A 10,168-nucleotide genomic window follows, 5' to 3' on the forward strand; every position below is an offset into this window, starting at 1 on the left:
GTTATATGCTCAAAGACAAAGCGTGCAGGAGACCCAAGAAGAGAAACTCGGTGCAACTGCAGGTGAAAGCAGAAATGCTGAAGTGCAGTGGAACAATATAAAAGAACGCATATTAGATACTATCAGTGATTTGGTTGGTAAAATTGAGAAGATAGCAAGAAAACCATGGGTTACGCAGGAGATGATGAAAAAAATGGAGGAGCGAAGGAAATGGAAGAATGTCAACAATGAAGAAGGCAGGAGGAAATACAGGAGACTGAGGAATGAATTGAAAAGAGCCACGGACAGGGCCAAAAAGGAATATCTTGAGAAGATATGTAATGAGATTATGGAATTTCAAAGAACAGGCCGTTATGATTTGATGTACATGAAGACAAAAGAACTAGGATGGAAAGAGAATCATGGGATTCAAAATGTTGGCATCGAAGACTCCCAGGGGAATAGAATAGTAGATCAGAGGAAAGTGCTGAAAATTTGGGAAAATTATATTTCAGAACTATATGATCGACCTAATCGGCCAGAAACCTTAGAAGTTGAACCGGAAGAAGAAGTAGATACAGACGAGAAAGGACCATATATTTTACAAAGTGAGGTGGAAAAAGCTATCAAGGAAATGAGGAAGGGAAAGGCTACAGGAGATGATGATGTACCTGGAGATGTGCTCAAGTTACTGGGAGAAGGTGGTTTGAAAACACTGACAAAACTAATGAACACCATATATGAAAGTGGAGAGTGGCCCAAGGACTTTACAGAAGTTACAATGATTGCCTTAAAGAAAAAGACAAAAGCTACAAAATGCAGCGACCATCGCACAATAAGTCTTATTGCACATACAGCAAAGATAATAGCAAAGATACTTAAAAGAAGAATTGAAAGGAAAATAGAGGATGTACTTGGAGAAGATCAGTTTGGATTTAGAAGAGGAAAAGGAACCAGGGATGCAATTGGGATGATGAGAATTATAGCGGAACGAACTTTGGAGATAGATGAAGAACTGTGTGTTTGCTTCATAGACTGGCAGAAGGCATTTGACCGGGTAAACTGGACCAAATTAATGCAGATCCTGAAAGAAACAGGTATCGATTGGCATGAAAGAAGATTGATTAGCAAATTGTACATGGATCAGAAAGTTAGAGTACGACTGGACAGGGGGGAGACAGGAAGTGTGCAGATTGGAAGAGGAGTTCGACAAGGATGCTGTTTATCACCAATTCTGTTCAACTTGTACAGCGAATGCCTTACCAAGGAAGCTCTGGATGGGCTCGGTGACTTCAAAGTAGGAGGGCAAATTATTCAAACTGTGAAATATGCAGATGACCTTGTGTTAATGGCTAAGGAAGAAACTGTGCTACAGGGCATGATTGATAGACTAATTGAAATTGGAAGGTGCTATGGCATGGAAATGAATGTGGAGAAAACAAAAGTAATGAAAATTTCGAGACAACCAACCCCAGTCACAATAAAGATAGACCAAAAACAAGTGGAGAATGTGAAATGTTTTAAATATTTGGGTAGCTTGTTAACAGATGATGGAAGGTGTACTTGTGAAATTAAATCCAGGATTGCCATGGCAAAAGCTGCATTTAGCAAGAAGAAGAATCTTTTTACCAGCAAATTGGACTTAAATTTGAGGAAGAAACTAGTGAAATGCTACATTTGGAGCATAGCTCTGTATGGGGCTGAAACATGGACACTTAGGGCAGTAGATCAGAAACATCTGGAAAGTTTCGAAATGTGGTGTTGGAGAAGAATGGAGAAGATCAGTTGGACCGATTATGTGAGAAATGAAGAAGTGTTAATTAGAGTCAGTGAGCAGAGGAATATCCTACATGAAATAAGAAAACGGAAGGCTAATTGGATTGGTCATGTTTTACGCAGAAACTGCCTTCTAAAAGAAGCTATCGAAGGAAAGATAGATGGGCGGATAGAAGTGACAAGAAGACGAGGAAGAAGACGTAAGAAGATGCTGGATGACCTTGGGGACAGAAGAGGATACTGTCATTTGAAGGAGAAAGCTCTAGATCGCATTAAGTGGAGGAATTGTTTTGAAAGAGACTGTGGACCTGTCGTCTTGACAGATTACTGATGATGATGATGATTATATTATGGTATATTGTTGAAAATCCAAAACTACTCTACTGAATTATATAGTATCCAATTCAGAAACTTAGGAATATATTAATTGTGTATTTTCCTGATGGATGAAGCCTTTCTAAAAAGCCGAAACATGTAGAAAGTACTGCTAAAAATCAACTGTTTTGTTGTGTTGTGATGGATTTTAATGTCTGTATTACCCTGGACTGAATAATGGCAAGTGCACGAAGTTTTACGAACATGTGTTCCATCTGTTCCACAATGAAATCGAAGTGATTCCCCTCTGAACAAGCTGAAATATGTGTGAAGGAAGATTAAACCATTACGTACATTTATTGATTTAACGAAAGTAAGTGCATGTAAGAATAGTGGGTGTGTAGTGAAAGACAATGTGTCTGAGGTTATTCTTGCACCATTATTCATAATATCGTGTGAAATATGTACAGTGATTTGCACAAAATGTGTTGTAGTGGGTTATATGTAGTGGGTTATTTTACAAACATTTGTTTCCTCCGTTCCACAGCGAAATGGAAGTGATTCCCCCCCTGAACCATGACACTGAAGTATGTGTGAAGAAAGAACACACCATAACATACATTTATTGATCTAATGAAAGTAAGTGCATATAAGGATAGTGGGTGTGTGGTGAAAGACAATGTGTCTTTGAGGTTATTCTTGCACTCTTGGTCATAATCTCGTGTGAAGTATGTACAGTGATTTGCACAAAATGTGTTTTAGTGGTTATATGGATAGAGAGTGAATTAGATTTTATGAGTGCATATTTGTTATAACAGAAAACAGGGTGTAGTTTTGGTATGTAACCTCTGAATATTACATGTGTGAGTACGTTATTAGTCAGAATGATATTCTTCTTCTTTTTTTTGCATTAGTATAAGTATTTGTAAGAAGAGGGTGCAAAGTGAATTTTTATTTCCCATTGAAGACATTATTTTTTTTTTAATTTTAAACTTAGTTGTGTATGACAGAGTGGTGGGTATAATGTACTTTGTGGTCACAATAATGTCGAATGTAATGTGAAGTTTAAAATGTGTAGTGTGACGTTATTTTTGTGTGAGTAATATATACAGTGATGTGTAGTGAGGTTTTGTAGTGTTTTCAAGAATGTTAAGATTTGCATTCAGCCACAGTGTATTCAAAAGTTTCCCCCTTTTATGTACAATGAAGAGTTGCCTATAACAAGTGGTATGCTAAGTGAAACATATGTTGTCATTGGTGTTATGCTAGCAGTCCTGTTCAGTGACAGTGTAAAATGTGCACAGTGGTGTGTGGAGTATGTGTTATTGCATGAAGAATGAAGGCAAGTGATTTGTAAGTTAGATGTGTATTTCGGTGTGATAGACAACGGATTGCATTAATACCATCTAATCTTCGAGTCTTACATGTGGTTGCAGGTATTACACAGCATCAGAAATTATTTTCTTTCCATCTCTTAAACTGCTTACAGAATGGACATTGTTTACAGGAAAGCAGGAATTGTTACAGCTGACATTCTTGTAATTTTGTTATATAGTTTAGTTTAGAAGATATATAGTGATGTGTTCGTTTTTTGTTTTACTGCTTAGAAGAATATTGAATGATATTTTCTTAGCTTGAGGTGGTAATCAGTGATCTCCCTATCTGTTATTTGAGAACAATTATTGTGGGGTGGATACCTTTAATATAAAGTGTATGTATATCATTAACATATGTGGAAAAACATAAAAAAGTTAATAATGGTAACTTTCGAAAAGAGAATATTTCGGGAACTGTTGGAAATTGTAAGAGTCTATGAAGATAATTGTGATATGATGCACTTGAGTGCGTTCTGAAATATGAATATTTCGAGAAAAATGCATTTATGACCATTATAAATATCGCAATATAACCCAGGTTTCATAGATTAGGTAGTGAGTTTTACAGAAAAATATACGCAAGGGTTTATCGTGAGAAAATTCGGATAATCCACACAAATGCAGATTCATAGCTACAGTTGTTAAGACTTCAGATCTCGCAAAATCTAACTTGTACGTGTTGTAGAGGGAGTTCCTAGTGCTGCCAAGAAGAACATTGAATAAGAAGATCAAGGTGTTGCTGGAGATGAGTATGGAGCCAAAGATTATCGGTTGCAAATTGTTCTGAAGACCGACCATGAGTCACGGCTATTGTGGGTGGTAAGTGGATTTTGATTGAGTTGCACAAGGACGAATAAGAATCAGTACAATATTCAAGTTTACACAATGTACTCATTTGCTTTGCAGAATGTTCTTGTGAATCGATGTGAAGCTGAATTAATTCACTAGTTCAGCGTTTGTAATTGTGTAAAATGTTATCATTCTCTATGGGCGTGTTTTCAAATGTTACAAAAATATAAAAGAATGATGTTATATGAATGGTAACGGAATGAAGAATAGCGACTCTTTTTGACTAGGGCTGTTTCTAGGACAGATCACAAATGGGCTGATGTAGAGGTCAGAGGCCCTTTAAAGGCCCACTGTGTCCTTAGTCTGAATCTCATGACACTGCTGCACCTCCCATTCATTCACTCATGAGTCATTTCTCCAAGCCCCTTACCCTCAGAAAACAACCCTTTAAGAGCCTAATAGCTGATCATAGTGGCCGCCCCATCTAAGGTATGAACTGCCTTTGCCCACTCAAACACTGGGATCGTGGGTTCATATTCCACACAAGTCATCGATGTCTGTATGCATTTATTCTGTTTCTGTTGTCCTGTGTGTGCAGGTCGCAGCCTTGAGATGAGCTGAGCCCCTATCCAAGGAGTCCTACCAAGTGTGTAAAAGATCAAGAAATTGAAAAAGTGCTTTGATTTCAGGCTCCTAATGGACATATTTTCTTGGAGTCATTTTCTCCAGTGTATAAACATGCACATGACTTTCTGATAGCAATATCGGAACCTTTGTGTCGCCCAGAACACATTCATGAGGTAAGAACTTCATTAATTTCATTACTGCATCGTTTTCGCTGTCTCTTTGAGTGGTGGACACAGTTGATCCATTATAATTACAGTAGATTCATGATTGTTCAGTAGCAGATTATCTGGGGCTTTTTGTAGAAAATTGACTGATGTGTCCAATATCAAAAGTAAACTTGATTTTTACACAGAGAAATGGCACAGGAGCTTCACAGAAACACACTTCTATCAATGGTACTGACTACTTACTTAGGCCATGACATAGGTCAAGCAGTTAGTCGCTGGCTTCCCACTGCTGTGGCCCAGGTTTGATCCCGGGTCTGGTCAAGCGAGGTCTGTGGTGGACAAAGTGTCACTGGGGCAGGTTTTCTCCGAGCACTTCGATTTCCCCTGCTAATCTTCATTCCACCAATTGCTCCACTATCACCCTCACCTATCACCTGGGGCTGGTACAATACACCAGAAGTAGCTGCAGTAAAAGAGACTTAGTCCCACCCCACTAGCAATAAAAAAAACTACTTACTTACTTACTTACTCACTCACTCACTCACTCACTCACTCACTCACTCACTCACTCGTGGAGCTGAGCCGTTCTTGAGGAGCCGCCCATTCTGCAGCTACTCAAGAATTTCTCAGCGTTTCATGGAACCTGAAGGTTCATTAGTGTGTTCACAAGAGCCCTCCACTGGTCCCTATTCTGAGCCAGACCAATCCAAACTATACCATCCCATCCTGTCTCTCTAAGAACCATTTTAATATTGTCCACTCACCTACGTCTTGGTCTTCCCAGTGGTCTCTTTCCTTCTAGCTTTCCCACCAATATCCTATATGCGTTTCTCGTCTCACCTATTCGTGCTACATGCCCTTCCTACCCCAACCTCCTTGACTTGATCATTCCATTTATATTTGGAGAAGAGTACAAGTTCTTCTACCAAATAGTTCGAAAGTAAAATACTCTGATAAATATATGTGCCATTTTATAAATCCCAATTCAGAAGTTAGTTTACTAATTATCTGGGGAAATGCATTTCCTATGCACTGCAGATAATAGGGAGTCTGCTGTATTATGAAACAGAATCATTACATATTACCAGACTTGTTCTGGACTGTCTCAGTCTTCTGGGTGAAGGTGAAAATGATAAGTTTTTCTTATTGCTAGTGGGGTGGGACTAAGTCCCTTGTACTGCAGCCATTTCTGGCCTATTGTACCAGCCCCAGATGATAGGTGAGGGTGATTGTGGAGCAATTGGTGGAATGAATATTGGCAGGGGAAACTGAAGTACTCAGAGAAAACCTGCCCCAGCGCCACTTTGTCCACCACAAATCCCACTTGACCAGACCAGGGATCGAACCCGGGCCGCCGCGGTGGGAAGGCAGTGATTAACCGCTTGAGCTGTGGTGTGGCCCTACTATTGACATTACCACACTTCAAAAACACATTTTAAATAATGGACCATCATAAAAGTAAATGAGTATGTAAGCAAAAATAAACTTCACCATATTCATATAATGCCACTGTATGCCATCATCTTTTAAGCATGTAAGATGTGAGCATTTGTTCTTCCTTTCTGCCTTAAATTTACTCATAATAATATCAAAGTACACAATTTGTTTTGCAGGGGTCTCAGTATTTACTGTCCAGGCTTTTTACAAATCTGACACATTTTGAATTTATAATGATTTGGGGCTTCCTATTGCTATATTGATTATCATGATGGACACCAGATGGCATTTGCCATCACAGTAGGTATTTTTACATATAATAGTAAAACGGAAATCTTTCAAAATTAGTCGGGTACGCAACAATATAAAGAAACATAGAATTATAATTGTCTCTGGTGCAGTTATCAATCATTTGTATGGTTAGAAGGGAAACTACATTGAATGCTTTCAGGAACTGAATTCTGTCGTTGTCTTCGTCACATTATGTGGACCAAAACCACATTCTCTTTATTCCTGTCCATGAGCAGGTAACTAACTCCACAGAGCTGACTGCAGATTTATGTAAGGGAAATCTAGAATAAAATATCATTAAGTGTGTATTCAAGAAATTGTTAAATATTACATTTACATCATTGTCACATTCAGAATCAAAGACATTTTCCCAGTTTTCATAACTTAAGTTCAATTTAAATTCCCTTATGGAGGAATCATCATAATACCAATTCTAACCAATCCATCTTTAAGAAGTTTATATGAGGGATTACAAAGTGTGAGCATTAGAGGATCATGGTCACATAAACCATTATTGTATGATTTGGTAATAAAATTTTTATTCCTACATGTTGGGAAAAATGGTATCAACTGAGTAGGAAAGTCTGCAATGTAGTCTAAATTATACGATGTTATATTTTAGCGTCCTGTTGCACTGATTGAAGTCCATGATTTATTTCAACCGTCTTCTAGTGCATACACTTATCTACCTCACTCCTCTCTCTCGCACTACATGTTTCGGCACAAGAGTGCCATCTTCAGATGCTTATTCGATTAACATTAAACTAGTTCACTGCATGCCTTGTCGTCTTTAATATGAAGACGACAAGGCATGCAATTTAATAAAGGGAACGTTCGAAAATAGAATATTTCGGGAACTGTTGGAAATTGTAAGAGTCAATCAAGAAAATTGTGATATCCTGCACTTGAGCGTTGTAGAAAATGTCAAAATTTCGGAAAAAAGTGCATTTGCTACCATTATAAATATCGTAATATATTCCAGGTGTCAGATTACGTAGAGAGTTTAACAGAAAAATATATAGCAAGGGTTTATCATGTGAGAAAATTCGGAAATAAAATGCCCCGTATAAATATAAAATGATTTCATACGCAGTCAGAGGCATTCAGTCGTAAGATATTGCCAACGGCCAGACAGTGCTCAACCGAGCTAACGCTGTGCAGTAGTCATTTGCGCACACTTGTGATAATATACTCTCACAACATAACATTAGCGTAAATTACCGAGCTTCGCCCCCTCCAAGATACAGATGGATGCGCAGTAGTCTTCTGCGCAAACCTAACCTACCCTAACATCAACGAATGGTACCCAAGGACCTGACCCCCCGAGTTAGAGATCGATGCGCACACCTAAGTTTGACGTCATTTACGAAGATGCTATTTAACGGAAGGTAATATAGGATTGTTGTAACATTGGATATAAATCGAAATATGAGTGTATGTATAATATTGTGCGTGTTGACTGCTTTTGCACATACAATATCAATTTATGCTCATATTTCGAGGTTTTATTGCTACGTAATATCTTAGATTGTGTCGAAAATGTCGGTTCCACCTCACGAGTTTGCGGATTCCCCACGGTGATACAAATGATTACTGAATATCACATATTATGGCATTATGATGCCCTCGAATTGCATGACGTTATGACGAAAATTATTTCTTATTAGAGAAATTGTTTGGTTGCTTCTGGTGGGTGGATACGCGACCAATTGAGTGACTGCTCGGCATTTGTCGCCCGATTTTACCTTCCAGGGTAGGAAGAAGAATAATAATATACACGAAAATTCGTAAAGATTGTGGTGAAAATTACCGTCGTGTAATGGAACTGATAATGGAATGTCTCTGTTTCAGTCATGTTAAGAGGTTGGCTGCCCTGTCGCTGTGACCTAAATATCCGGTGTACAAAATGAAGGTATGTTTCTTACTACTTATGAAGAGGTATTTATAAATAATTAAAGGATGTGATGTGTGTATGTTTATATACGTATATGTACAAGTTCTGATTATCTGCCTGAAAGTATATTTTAAAAGATTCAGTGAGATAGTGCAGATGGTATGCTTTAATGTGTGTATTAACCTGAACCGAGTAATGGCTAGTGCACCATATTTTTCAAGAATATGTTTCCTCTGTTCCACAACGAAATCGAAGTGTTTTCCTTTTGAACCATGAAAGTGAAGTGTGTGTGAAAGAAGAATACACCATAACGTACATTTATCTAATTAACGAAAGCAAGTGCATAAAAGAATTGTGGGTGTGTAGTGAAGGTCAATGTGTGTGTGTTTGAAGTAATTCTTGCACTTATTATTAATCTCGTGTGAAATATGTACAGTGATTTGCATAAAATTTATTTCAGTGGTTATATGGATAGAGAGTGAATTAGATTTTATGAGTACATATTTAGTATGACCGAAAACAGTGTGTTGTTTTGGTATGTATCTTGTAAATATTACACGTATGAGTAGGTTATTAGTCCGAATCATATACTTTTTCTTTGCATTATTATGTGTACTTGTTAGAAGGGGTTGAAAAGTGAAGTTCTAGTTCCCATTGAAGAAGTTATTTATTGAATTTACACGTATATCTTAGTTGTGTGAGACAGAATGTTCGGTATAATGTGTGTTGTTTTGGTGACAATAATGTGTAGTGTAAAGTGAAGTTTAAATTCTCTATTGTGATATATTTTATGGTTAAAATATACAGTGATGTGTAGTGAGGTTTTGTAGTGTTTTGAAGAATGTTAAGATTTCCATTCACTCAGAAATGATTCAAAAGTTTCCCCTGTGTATATAGATATGTTGTTGGCATGAAGATTTCTTGCTAATAACTAGGTGGTATGCTAAGTGAAACAGATGTTGTCATTGGTGTTATGCTGGCAGTCGTGTTCAGTGACAGTGTAAAATGTGCACAGTGTTGTGTAGAGTATGTGTTATAGCATGAGAATGATGGCAAGTGATTTCTAAGTTAGATGTGTTTTTCTGTCTGATAGACAACGGATTGCATTCTTGACAGTTAATGTACAGTCACAAAGTAACTTTAACATAATTTATGGAACTTCGCCCCCTTCATGGTACCGATGAATGCGCAGTAGGCTACTGCGCAAACCTAACCTAACCTAACATCAGCGTATGGTACCCCTGAGTTTAAGGTGGATGCGCAGTAGTTCATTGCACACACCGAAGTGTGACGTCATTGACGAAACCGCTATTGAACGAAATGTAATATAGGACTGCAGTAAAAAGGAATATGAATCAAAATATTACGTTATGTATATAAATGAGCGTGTTGACTATTTTCTTACATATAATATGAAACAGATGTTGTCATTGGTGTTATGCTGGCAGTCCTGTTCAGTGACAGTGTAAAATATTTACAGTAATGTGTAGAGTATGTGTTATTGCGTGAAGAATGAA

General features: G+C 37.7%; 1 long non-coding RNA gene across 9 annotated transcripts in view; it reads left to right on the forward strand.

The window, feature by feature from the left end:
* Nucleotides 1-8,646, forward strand: part of LOC111871877 — a 23,454-nt gene extending 14,808 nt beyond the window's left edge. For 3 of the 9 annotated variants that reach the window (XR_002844113.2, XR_004513822.1, XR_004513823.1), the window contains exons 5-6: nucleotides 4,132-4,265; nucleotides 4,925-5,358. This is a non-coding gene — a long non-coding RNA (uncharacterized LOC111871877). Of the gene's footprint in view, nucleotides 1-4,131; nucleotides 4,266-4,924; nucleotides 5,360-6,642; nucleotides 6,796-8,608 lie in introns of those variants that run through there. The other 6 variants (XR_004513824.1, XR_004513825.1, XR_004513820.1 and 3 more) reach the window with 6 other exon arrangements.
* Nucleotides 8,647-10,168: the final 1,522 nt, after the last annotated feature.

Source organism: Cryptotermes secundus, unplaced genomic scaffold, assembly GCF_002891405.2.
Source record: "Cryptotermes secundus unplaced genomic scaffold, Csec_1.0 scaffold1350, whole genome shotgun sequence".
NCBI lineage: Eukaryota > Metazoa > Arthropoda > Insecta > Blattodea > Kalotermitidae > Cryptotermes > Cryptotermes secundus.